At 41.1% G+C, this 10,826-nt stretch overlaps 1 protein-coding gene across 2 annotated transcripts in view; it reads right to left on the bottom strand.

Annotated features, from left to right (window-relative positions):
* Positions 1-10,826, bottom strand: part of nob1 (NIN1 (RPN12) binding protein 1 homolog) — a 63,062-nt gene that overhangs the window by 19,239 nt on the left and 32,997 nt on the right. The window lies entirely within an intron of this gene.

Genomic DNA, 10,826 nt, shown 5'->3' with positions numbered 1-10,826 from the left:
CCAGCAGGCCGCAGAGAATGGGGGTGGGAGAAGACTCCAAACCTCCCTCCACCCGCTCATTGTAGTGTTGATGCATATGTGTTCTAAGGTGCAATTAAAACCCAGGAGGGCATGGAGCTACCTGCCAAGGAGCAGCAGGTAAGCGCATAGTCCCTCCTGCTAACCCTCAATGACTAAGTGTATTTAAAATTGAGAGGTGGGCAACGACGTCAGGGGTGAGGTATACACCCTGATGGTGATTTGGACTCCGTGATTGTGCCCACCCCCAAGATCCTATATGTATGTGTAATGAGAGTGTGAATAATGTGAATGTCTAAGTTGTGGGATAAAATTGAGGCAGAGGCAGCCAGAAGGGGACAGGGGGGGGGGGGTAGCCTCCTCTGCACCCTGGTGACATACCCCCACTCCAAGGCCCTGCATGTGTGGGTGGTTGTGGAGGAGCGGGAAGAGGGAGGCAGCTGGAGATGGGGAGGGAAGGAAGGGAGGGGCAGGTAACCCCTCCCTGGGGCCAGCTCCCCCGCTGACCCCAGTAGGCACTCCCACCCTCCGCGACCCGCCAGGGAAGGGGGGCCCAGGCCCATCAGACCGGGGCCCAGTGCAGTAGCGCCCCCCGGCTCCACAGAGCCCTGGACAGTCCACCCAACCCCACCACAGAGAAAACTGCACCCACCCCACCAACCACACATCTTCCAGACTACATAAGACGGTAAACGCCCAGGCTGAGATCTTCCTCCACCTCTCCTGTATCTCCCCCTCCTGCAGAGAGTTCCTGAGAGAAGAAAGCTCCTGCCAGATGTGACCATCCCCCCCACCAGTTGAAGAGCCCCCCAGGCGGCTCGATGCACCGGCGGCACCCTGCTCCAGGGCCGGGCCCCCATGCACCCACCCGCCCACAACCCCGGCAACACACCAACCAGGACCCGAGGCCCGGCCCGGGCCCCCGCCCAGAGACGGAGCACCCCCAGAACCTCACGCCCATCCCGAACCCACCCAGGGGCAGCCAGGTTGCCAGGTCAGTAACCCACGTCCGTCAGCACAGACCCTCCCCCTCCCCAAACTATGACCCCCCACCCCCACTAGGTGATGGAGCTGATAAAAGGGGCCCAGAGCAATTGATCTGATGTGGTGGCAGAGGCTGTGTCAAGACTAATGTAATCTAATAGATAATTTCTATATTGGTTAGAATTAAGATTATTTTTATTTTTCCAGTTCATGAGGACTGTTTTCTTGGCTATGCATAGGGCAGTGAAGATCATATGGGCTATATTCTTTTCTGAAGTGACATTATCTAAGCTGCCCAACAAACACACTAAGGGGGAGGTTGGAATGTTACATTTCAGACATTTTGATAAGTCTTCACATATCTCGCGCCAAAACTTTTGCACTGGTGGACAGAACCAAAGAGCGTGGATGTAATTGTCTGGTGTATTGCCTTGACAGTGTGAGCAGTTGTTGGAAGATGTAAAGCCCATCTTGAACATCCGATGACCTGTATAGTGCACTCTATGAAGTATTTTGTATTGTATTAATTGCAGACTGGGATTTTTAATTAATTTAAAAGTTTTTAAGCAAATCTGAGACCAGAAGTTTTGGTCTAGGTTGACTGATAAATCTGCTTCCCACTTTGCAGTAGGAAGGGATATTGATTCATCTAATTTAGAAAGTGTTCTGTATATTTTAGATAATAATTTGGGGGATTTAAGAGTAAGAAAATGTGCCGCACTTAGTGGTGTTTGTAATTCAACTTGACTGAGGTTAAATTTCTTTTTTACTATGGATTTAATTTGTTGATATTCTAAAAACCTTGTCTTGTTGATCCCATATTGTTCAACTAGTCTGTCAAATGGAATAAATTCTGTTCCCTCTAATATATGTTCTAAGTATTTAATTCCTTTACAACTCCATTCTGGGAAATTAATCATATTATTGTTTTGTAATATGTCAGGGTTATTCCAGATAGGTGTACGTTTGCATGGGATTAATGAAGACTCCGTTATTTTTAGAAACTCCCACCATGCTGTTAGAGAAAAGCTGATGTTGATACTTTTAAAGCATTCATGTCTTTTGATGTTTGAGCTAATAAATGGTAGGTCTGAAATCTCTAGATCCTTGCATAGTGCCTGTTCAACATCTAGCCAGGGCTCAACTAAGAAGGTATGTTTTAACCATTCTGAGATGAACTGAAGCCTGTTGGCTAAGAAGTATTGGTGAAAATTAGGCAGATCTAATCCTCCTCTATCCTTGGTTCTTTGTAGCGTTTTTAAGCTAATACGCGGGGGTTTATCTTTCCAAAGGAATTTGGAAATATATGAATCCAGAGATCTGAACCAATCTTGTGATGGTTTGTTAGGGATCATCAAAAATAAGTAATTTATTTTTGGCAAGATCATCATTTTTATAGTGGCGACCCTTCCCATGAGTGATATGGGTAAAGATTTCCATCTAGTCAGATCGCCTTCTACTTTCTTTAGAAGTGGGATGTGGTTTAGTTTAGTTAAGTCTGAAAGCTTAGGAGAGATATTAATACCTAAATATTTAATATTTCCGGATTGCAGTGGGGCAGAGGAAGAATTATGGAAGGAGCAGTTAATGGGGAGAACTGTAGATTTTGGCCAGTTAATTGAATAATCTGAAACTCTTGAAAACCAGTTTATTAAAGTAATTACCTCAGAGAGGTTGGTTTGTGTGTTTTGCAGAAAAAGCAACACATCATCCGCATAGAGACTGATTTTATGTTCTATGTTCTTACATTTTATGCCCTTAATTGTTGTAGCCTGTCTAAATGCTGCTGCTAGAGGTTCGATAAAAATTGCAAAAAGTGAGGGGGAGAGTGGGCATCCCTGTCTGGTGCCCCTCAGGAGACAGAAGCTGGAGGATGTCTGGTCATTTGTTCTGATACGAGCCGTTGGGGAATTGTATAATATTCTTATCCAGTTTATGAAAGAGTTTCCAAAACCAAATTTGTGTAAAGTTGCGAATAAAAATTTCCAATTAACTCTGTCAAATGCTTTTTCTGCATCTAGAGATAATATTATGGCTTCGATGTTTTTATCGTATGAGTAGTCTATTAAATTAAGTAATCTACGAGTGTTTGTTGAGGAGTGCCGACCTTTTATGAAACCAGTTTGGTCAGGATGAATTAAGAGGGGGGTCATTTTCTCTAATCTCTTTGAGAGAGCTTTGCAGATTATTTTAAGGTCTACATTTAAAAGAGAAATTGGACGATAGCTTGAGGGAAATAAAGGGTCTTTGCCTGGTTTTAGCAGGAGACTAATGTTGGCAGAATTCATATTTGGTGGTAGTCTGCCCTTTTCCTCGATTTCCTGCAACATGCTGTGGAATACTGGTGCCAAAATTGTCCAGAATTCTTTGTAGAATTCTGCAGGGAAGCCGTCTGGACCTGGAGCCTTATTATTGGGCATACTTATCAGGGCTTCCTGGAGTTCACTTGGCGTCAGTGGCGAATCCAATTCCATTGCTTGACTGTCTAGTAATTTTGGAAGAGTTACGTTGTCAAGAAACAGATCAATTTCATTTTTAGATGGGTTTATTTGTGGTGAGTATAAAGTTTCATAGAAATCCCTAAAAATGTTGTTTATTCTTCCAGGATCATATATTGTGTTCCCCGATAAATCTTTAGCAGCACATATAGTTGTTTTTTCTTTATTTATTTTTAGCTGGTTAGCTAGAAATCGACCTGATTTGTTACTGTGTTCAAAATTCTGCAAGCGAAGTCTTTGTATAAGGAATTGTGTTTTTTTATTAATAGTTTCATTTAATTCTAGTTTTGTTTTGCATATTTTGTTCAATGTTTCCTGATCTTGGTGGGACGCGTAGGCTTCTTCTAGTGATTTGATGTTTTTTTCTAATTCCTGAATATTTTTGTTTTCTTCTTTCTTTTTGTGTGATGAGAAAGAAATTATTTTACCTCTCATCACAGCTTTCCCTGCTTCCCATAGAACAGAAGCAGATATTCCGGGAGTGTCATTAAAGTCTAAATATGAAGTCCATTCCTTTTTAAAGTATTTAATAAAGTCTTCATCTTTAAGTAGTGATATATTAAATCTCCAGTTTTTACTTGGCGTAGTATTATTCTTGTGCATTAGTATTAAAGATACAGGAGCATGATCGCTGACAGCTATAGGATGAATCTCAGTGTCTGAAATGTCACACAGCAGTGAGCTGCTGACCAAAAAATAATCCAGACGAGAGTAAGAGTGATGAACATGCGAGAAAAAAGTATATTCCTTACTGGTGGGGTGAAGAGAGCGCCATGCATCGCAAAGACCAAAGTCGTTCATATACTGTTTGATTATATTTGTGGACTGCCAATTACGCTGAGTTCCTGTTGTGTTGAGCCTATCCATTTCTTCATTTAGTCCAAGGTTGAGGTCACCGCCAAGAATGAGTGTGCAATCAAGGTGTTCAGAGAGTGCACTAAAAAAACCGTGGAAGAATGAGGGTTCATCAACATTTGGACCATATATACTAACAATACATAGTTTTTTGTTCAATATTGATAGTTTAATAATTAGAAATCTACCCTCTGGATCTATAACTGTATCGAGTACTGTAAAATTAACATTTTTATGTATTAAAATTGCTACTCCCCGTTGTCTAGAATTATAACCGGCTGCAAACACGTTAGGAAACTCAGGTGTTTTAAGTTCATTTAAACCTGTGACAGGTTTGTGAGTTTCTTGTAATAAAATAACATCTGCCTGTAGTTTTTTAAGCTGGTTAAATATTTTTAACCTCTTTCCTCTGGTGCCAGCTCCATTTACATTCCATGTGACAAACCTCAGCATGCCCTTAATTGTGCGTGTATGTTTAATGATGTATGCTGGGTGTTTCGTTTAGACAGGTGGAGAGAATATGGAAACATCCCTTGTTTGTAAATAGAAAGAGAAAAAGAAGTGTGGTGAGAGACTCCATAAGTCTGACTATGTGTGTGAATATTCACTAATATGAACAAGCGTGGCTTGCTTATGTGTCCTGCAAGTCTGTGCGTGCTGTGAGGCTGTTGTGAATGTGCTGCCGTTGAGCTGATGTGTTTGCGTGATCGTGTTGTGAAAATATGGAGAAATAGAGGGTGTTGTTTGTAGGTGAGTGGGGAAGTAGGTGACCACAGCAGTGAAAGACAAGAGAAAGAAAGAAACCACATGAACTGTGAGCGACAACAAAAAAAAGGAAATGAAACGGAAACATTCCAATTAAAGCAATGACGGAGGGTGACGGTGTTATATCTGCTATGACATCCTACTGATATTACTAGGTTAAACACATTTTAAAGGAGAAAGTGTGAATGAATAAGAAAAGAGTGTAGCGGGTTCTTATCTGGAGTGCAGTCAGTATAACCACGGTGTGGTGCCGGGGTCGCGGTACAGCTGTCCGTCCACGTAGAGCCGGTCCACAGCGATGACAGCACGGGAGCCTTTCTGGATAAAGCTACGTCGAACTGGGAACAGGACCTTGCGTCGTTCCAGGATCTCTTTGGGGAACTGGTCGTTCACGCTGAAGTCCGTTCCTTTCAGCTCTCTGCCGCGACTCTTCACCTGTTCCTTTTGTTTGAATTGGCTGAATTTGGCCACAATAGGCCGTGGTCTCCCGGTCCGCAACCGCGCGCCCCCCAAGCGATGTACTCTATCGAAGTCGATGTTCTTTACGGTGTCCTCCGGCAGCTTCAGGTGGATTTTAATGAAGCTTTTCACCGTTGCCTCTGCGTCCTCTCCGGCAGTTTCTGGAATACCAGAAAACACAAGATTATCTCTCATGCTACGGGCTTGTAAATCGATAACGGACTCTTTTATTTTTTTATTTTCAATGTTTAGCTGGGTCACGTTATCGGTGAGAGATTTAACCGACTCCCGTAGCGTGGCATTTTCAGCGGCAAGCGTTTCCACCTGCCGCTGGCTGAATTCCAGGGATTCTCTCAGAGATTTAAATTCCCGGTGTAAGATCTCCACCAGGGACAGCCTCGCATCGAAACTGGACAATCGCTTGTCGATGGACTCCAGGATTTCTGCGATGTCTTTGCCGGCAGGCGATGTTGTACCGGGGGAGTCTGCCTGGCGACTTCTCTTCGATGACGGCGTCTCGATTTTGGCCGGGGAAGATGCACTCTGGGCCTTATGCATTACTAAATCTTGAAAACAGCGGTCGATGTAATCTTGGAGAGCGTCTAAACTCTCCCCGTTGTCCTCCAGGGTGTTAGAGATGATAAAACAGATGTTGTTAGTTATATGACAATTGATTAGTATATTTGGAAATACTGAAGCTTGGAAAACCTTTGTTAAACTCTATGCTACCATTTGCTTTTTCTCCGCCAAAATCTCCGGCGTCTGACGTCACCTACAACATCACTTCCGTCACTTACCTCTCACTTCCGTCACTTACCTCCACCTCCTCTCCATGAAAACTGAATTTATGACATTTAACGGAGTTAGAAGTTAGCAGGAAGTTAGCTCGCTAGCTTCTATCTAAATACAATATAGCATGTCCTGAATGCGGGGTTTTGGAAACAAATTAAAACGTACAGCTCTGTTATCACTTCCAGCATAAATGAAGACAGAAAACTAAATAGCAGTGACGTTTGTAGGGTTACTGAAGTTTGGCTAGCTGGTATATAATGATGTGCTACGTGATTGCGACACAGCTATGTTAGCATAATATAAACAAGCTAACTTTTTTTCCCACTCGATAAAAGTTAACGTGAGTGTTCTCGGTGGTCAGGAACAAATGTAATCGCATGGCAGGATGCTGTAAAAGGACCAAACTTCAGCCAGGAGAACAACTGAGATAATCCATCCACAATACGAGGTTAGTCATTCATATACTGCTGCATGGGCTGGGCTGTAGTTACATCCTAAGGTTTTAAAAACTGAGCTTAAATAAATGATTAGTGGTAATAAAAGCCGAGGGAGGTCAACAGTGATCACTGACTGTTTTAGGAGCTTTTTGAGATTAAATAGAAGAAAATACATAACATTAAACATGTTAACAACACAAAAGCCATATTAAACACAGACTACTTTAGACCCGGAAGTAGGATTCGTCGCGTCATCACTGAACAACCAGATAGTAATCATCCACAACTATACTCAGTTGCAGATGATAAAGGATTCAGAAAGTTCATGCATGACAGAGAATATGCATGTTCTTTTTGTTTTCATATTATAAGTTATATTTAATTGTGTTGTGGTTTGCGGTGTTTTGTGTTGTTTCACTTTAAATTTGTAAAAGGAAAAAGCTGAAAATTTAAATAGTTAAAAGTTGAAATGTGAATAGTTGATTTTTGTATTATGATTTATTTATTACATTTTATGTGGAGTGAATAAATAAAAGTATATTTACGGTGGCCCCTAGAGACAAAGCACGTAAAAACTCCAAAACACGTATGAACTCTGAAGCACGTACAAACCCTGAAGCACGTACAAACTCAAAAACACGTAAAAACACGTACAAACTCCAAAACACGTACAAACACGTACAAAACTCCAAAACACGTACGAACTCTGAAGCACGTACAAACCCTGAAGCACGTGCAAACTCCAAAACACGTAAAAACACGTACAAACTCCAAAACATGTACAAACACGTACAAAACTCCAAAACATGTATGAACTCTGAAGCACGTACAAACCCTGAAGCACGTGCAAACTCCAAAACACGTAAAAACACGTACAAACTCCAAAACATGTACAAACACGTACAAACTCTGAAGCACGTAAAAACTCAGGAGCACATAAAAACTCAAAACACGTACAAAATCAACAGAAGTGCTCCAGGATGCTGGGCGCAGTGTTGAGCTTTTGTTACCTACTGGCTACACAAGCCAGCAAGTACCAACGACCGGATTTGGTGTGTGGTAGTAACAGGTAAATGAACTTTTTTTTTTTTTTATTATTTGAATATATATGAGTGCCTGTGTATAAATACACAAATACACACATGCTTTCAATTGTGTAATTTAAGTGATCTAGTAGCTCTGCTTTGGAAGTTCAGTTCATGCTAGAAATGTGTTTTGGAGTTTGTACGTGTTTTGTCTCTAGGGGCCACCGCATATATTTATATATAAATAAAACCACTTTTTTTTACGTTAGTAATTCCTTTTGTGCATAATTTTATATTATTGTTAATAATAAATTAACTAAAGCAACAAAACAACCTGAAGAGCCGGTTCGGAGCCGAAAGAGCCGGCTCTTTTTAGTGAGCCGAACCGAAAGAGCCGGATCTCTAAAAAGAGCTGGAAATCCCATCACTATTTTTTTCAAATTCTGTAATTCTCACTCGCTTTGGCAACTTTGTACTTTTGTGTTACTCGGAGCAACAACTCCACCTCATTGTTAGTCCATTTAAAAAACTCGCTGCTTTTCCTCAACATTTTGCTGCGACGTTTCAAAGAGCCGGAAAGTAAATAAGCGGCAGACAGAAATGAGGCAGGTCGAATCTTCTTGCATTTTACACATGCGCAGGACTGGAACCGTAAGCGTTTTCAGCTGTTTCAATGTGGACGCACAACTCTGTGAAAACGATTGAAAACACTAGTGTGGACGCGTTTTCAAATCTATCCAGGCTAGCTAGCTATCTAGGCTCAACTTTTTAAATTATGCAAAATGTTTAACTGTATCTCTAATAGAAACTTCTTTAACTTTGCTCTGCTTCACTTCAGCAGCATCAGGTAATGTTCAGATGTTGATTCATGGTTTTCTTCCGTTTCTGTTCGTCTGCAGAATATTTTTAAGGTTATCTGTTAGAAAAAGCCAGACCAGGAAAATTTCCTTCATGTTTTTCTGTTTTGTCTTCAGTTACTTTGACACAAAGGCATCTGCTGTGATGCTCACAGCTCTGATAAAGTCTCACAAATGTCAGCTTTCTTTTTATATATGTAAAATATGTATATGTACTGATTAGTGTACACTTGGGTTTTAAGGGGTATTTATTTATTATTTTCTTCTTTTTTTTTTTTTTTTGGGGTGTATGGAAGCCCCAAACGCAATTTCATTGTTCTTGACAATGACAATAAATAAATAAATACTAATACTAGTGATCAGAATTATAATATTTCTGACTGTCTGAGGCAAAATTTCCCAGATTCAAATCCATTTGAATTGAATTGATTCAAGAAATCAGTGATGATACACAGCCCTATAGTTAATATAATAAAATACGCCTTTCAGCTTTTTATATATTTAGTTTTTTAGGAGAGCTGGAACGTAATTGTGCCCGCCTCTGAAGCACTCTGGGTCAAATGTGCTATAAACAAAACAGATGTAACAGTCAACACAAAAAGGTTCAGACACTTTCCATGGCAATGTTTCATTTAAAAAACAAAAACAAAACGTATTTAACCCACTCAGTGGGCTACATCTGTTCATGCCAGTATCGATATTATCGATATTTGGTTCAATCTCTCCACCTCGAGTCTCGAGTTGAAAGATAGAGGAAATCCCCAAACAGCAACAACACACAAAGGTTTTTATGTTTAACAGCCTGACGTCTGTCCAGTCATCAGGTTAGCATTAGCTGTAATCTAACCTACGTTTCTGAGAAATGCTAGTATTTTTTCGTGCTATCCGGTTGTTCAGTCTGACGTCACTAGCCGTGTCTGGGTCTAAACTCCGCTGCAGGTCCATATATCAAACGATCACTATGGGATTACTGAGAGTTGAAAAACTGTCTAAAGTCTTTCATCTTTAATAAAATGATCAGCGTTCTGCTCTACCAGGTGTAACAATTGAGTTTAACATCCAGGCATCCATGAAAACGGAATTTATGACATTTAACGGAGTTAGAAGTTAGCAGGGAGTTAGCTCGCTAGCTTCTATCTAAATACAATATAGCATGTCCTGACTGCGGGGTTTTGGAAACAAATTAAAATGTACAGCTCTGCTATCACTTCCAGCATAAATGAAGACAGAAAACTAAACAGCAGTGACGTTTGTAGGGTTACTGAAGTTGGGCTAGCTGGTATATAATGATGTGCTACGTGACCGCTAGCGACACAGCTATGTTAGCATAATATAAACAAGCTAACTTTTTTTCCACTCGATAAAAGTTAATGTGAGTGTTCTCGGTGGTCAGGAACAAATGTAATCGCATGGCAGGATGCTGTAAAAGGACCAAACTTCAGCCAGGAGAACAACTGAGATAATCCATCCACAATACGAGGTTAGTCATTCATATACTGCTGCATGGGCTGGGCTGTAGTTACATCCTAAGGTTTTAAAAACTGAGCTTAAATAAATGATTAGCGGTAATAAAAGCCGAGGGAGGTCAACAGTGGTCGCTGACTGTTTTAGGAGCTTTTTGAGATCAAATAGAAGAAAATACATAACATTAAACATGTTAACAACACAAAAGCCTATTAAACGCAGACTACTTTAGACCCGGAAGTAGGATTCGTCGCGTCATCACTGAACAACTGGATAATTAAAACGATCACAGAGGCCGAAGTTCAGGCTTCATTTTGGTCCTTTTTTTTTACTGAGATGTCATACACTTGCACACTACACTTACCTTTGCGAGCGTAGTAGGCAGGCCCAGGTACGTCCGTTCTTTTAGAGCAGAGCTACAGATTAAAAATGTCCAAGGCGAAGCGGTCAAAGTCTGGCTGTATTTCACAGCAAAAGATGCAAACTCAGCAGCCTGCAACAAGTGCTTTAAGCTGATACTGTGATACTGTCAAAGGAGGTAACACCTCAAATCTGATGAAACACCTGGCAACGCATAGCGTTTTTTTTAAAAGCCGAGAAATGCGCCGTATTTGATAGCTTGCTGCGAGACCTCACACCGAGCACATCTACTGCGGGTGTGGTGCCTGTTAT

Source organism: Astatotilapia calliptera, chromosome 1 (genome assembly GCF_900246225.1).
Source record: "Astatotilapia calliptera chromosome 1, fAstCal1.2, whole genome shotgun sequence".
Lineage (NCBI taxonomy): Eukaryota > Metazoa > Chordata > Actinopteri > Cichliformes > Cichlidae > Astatotilapia > Astatotilapia calliptera.
The sequence above is the reverse complement of the archived record's forward strand: the minus strand, read 5'-3'. Positions and strand labels throughout refer to the sequence as shown.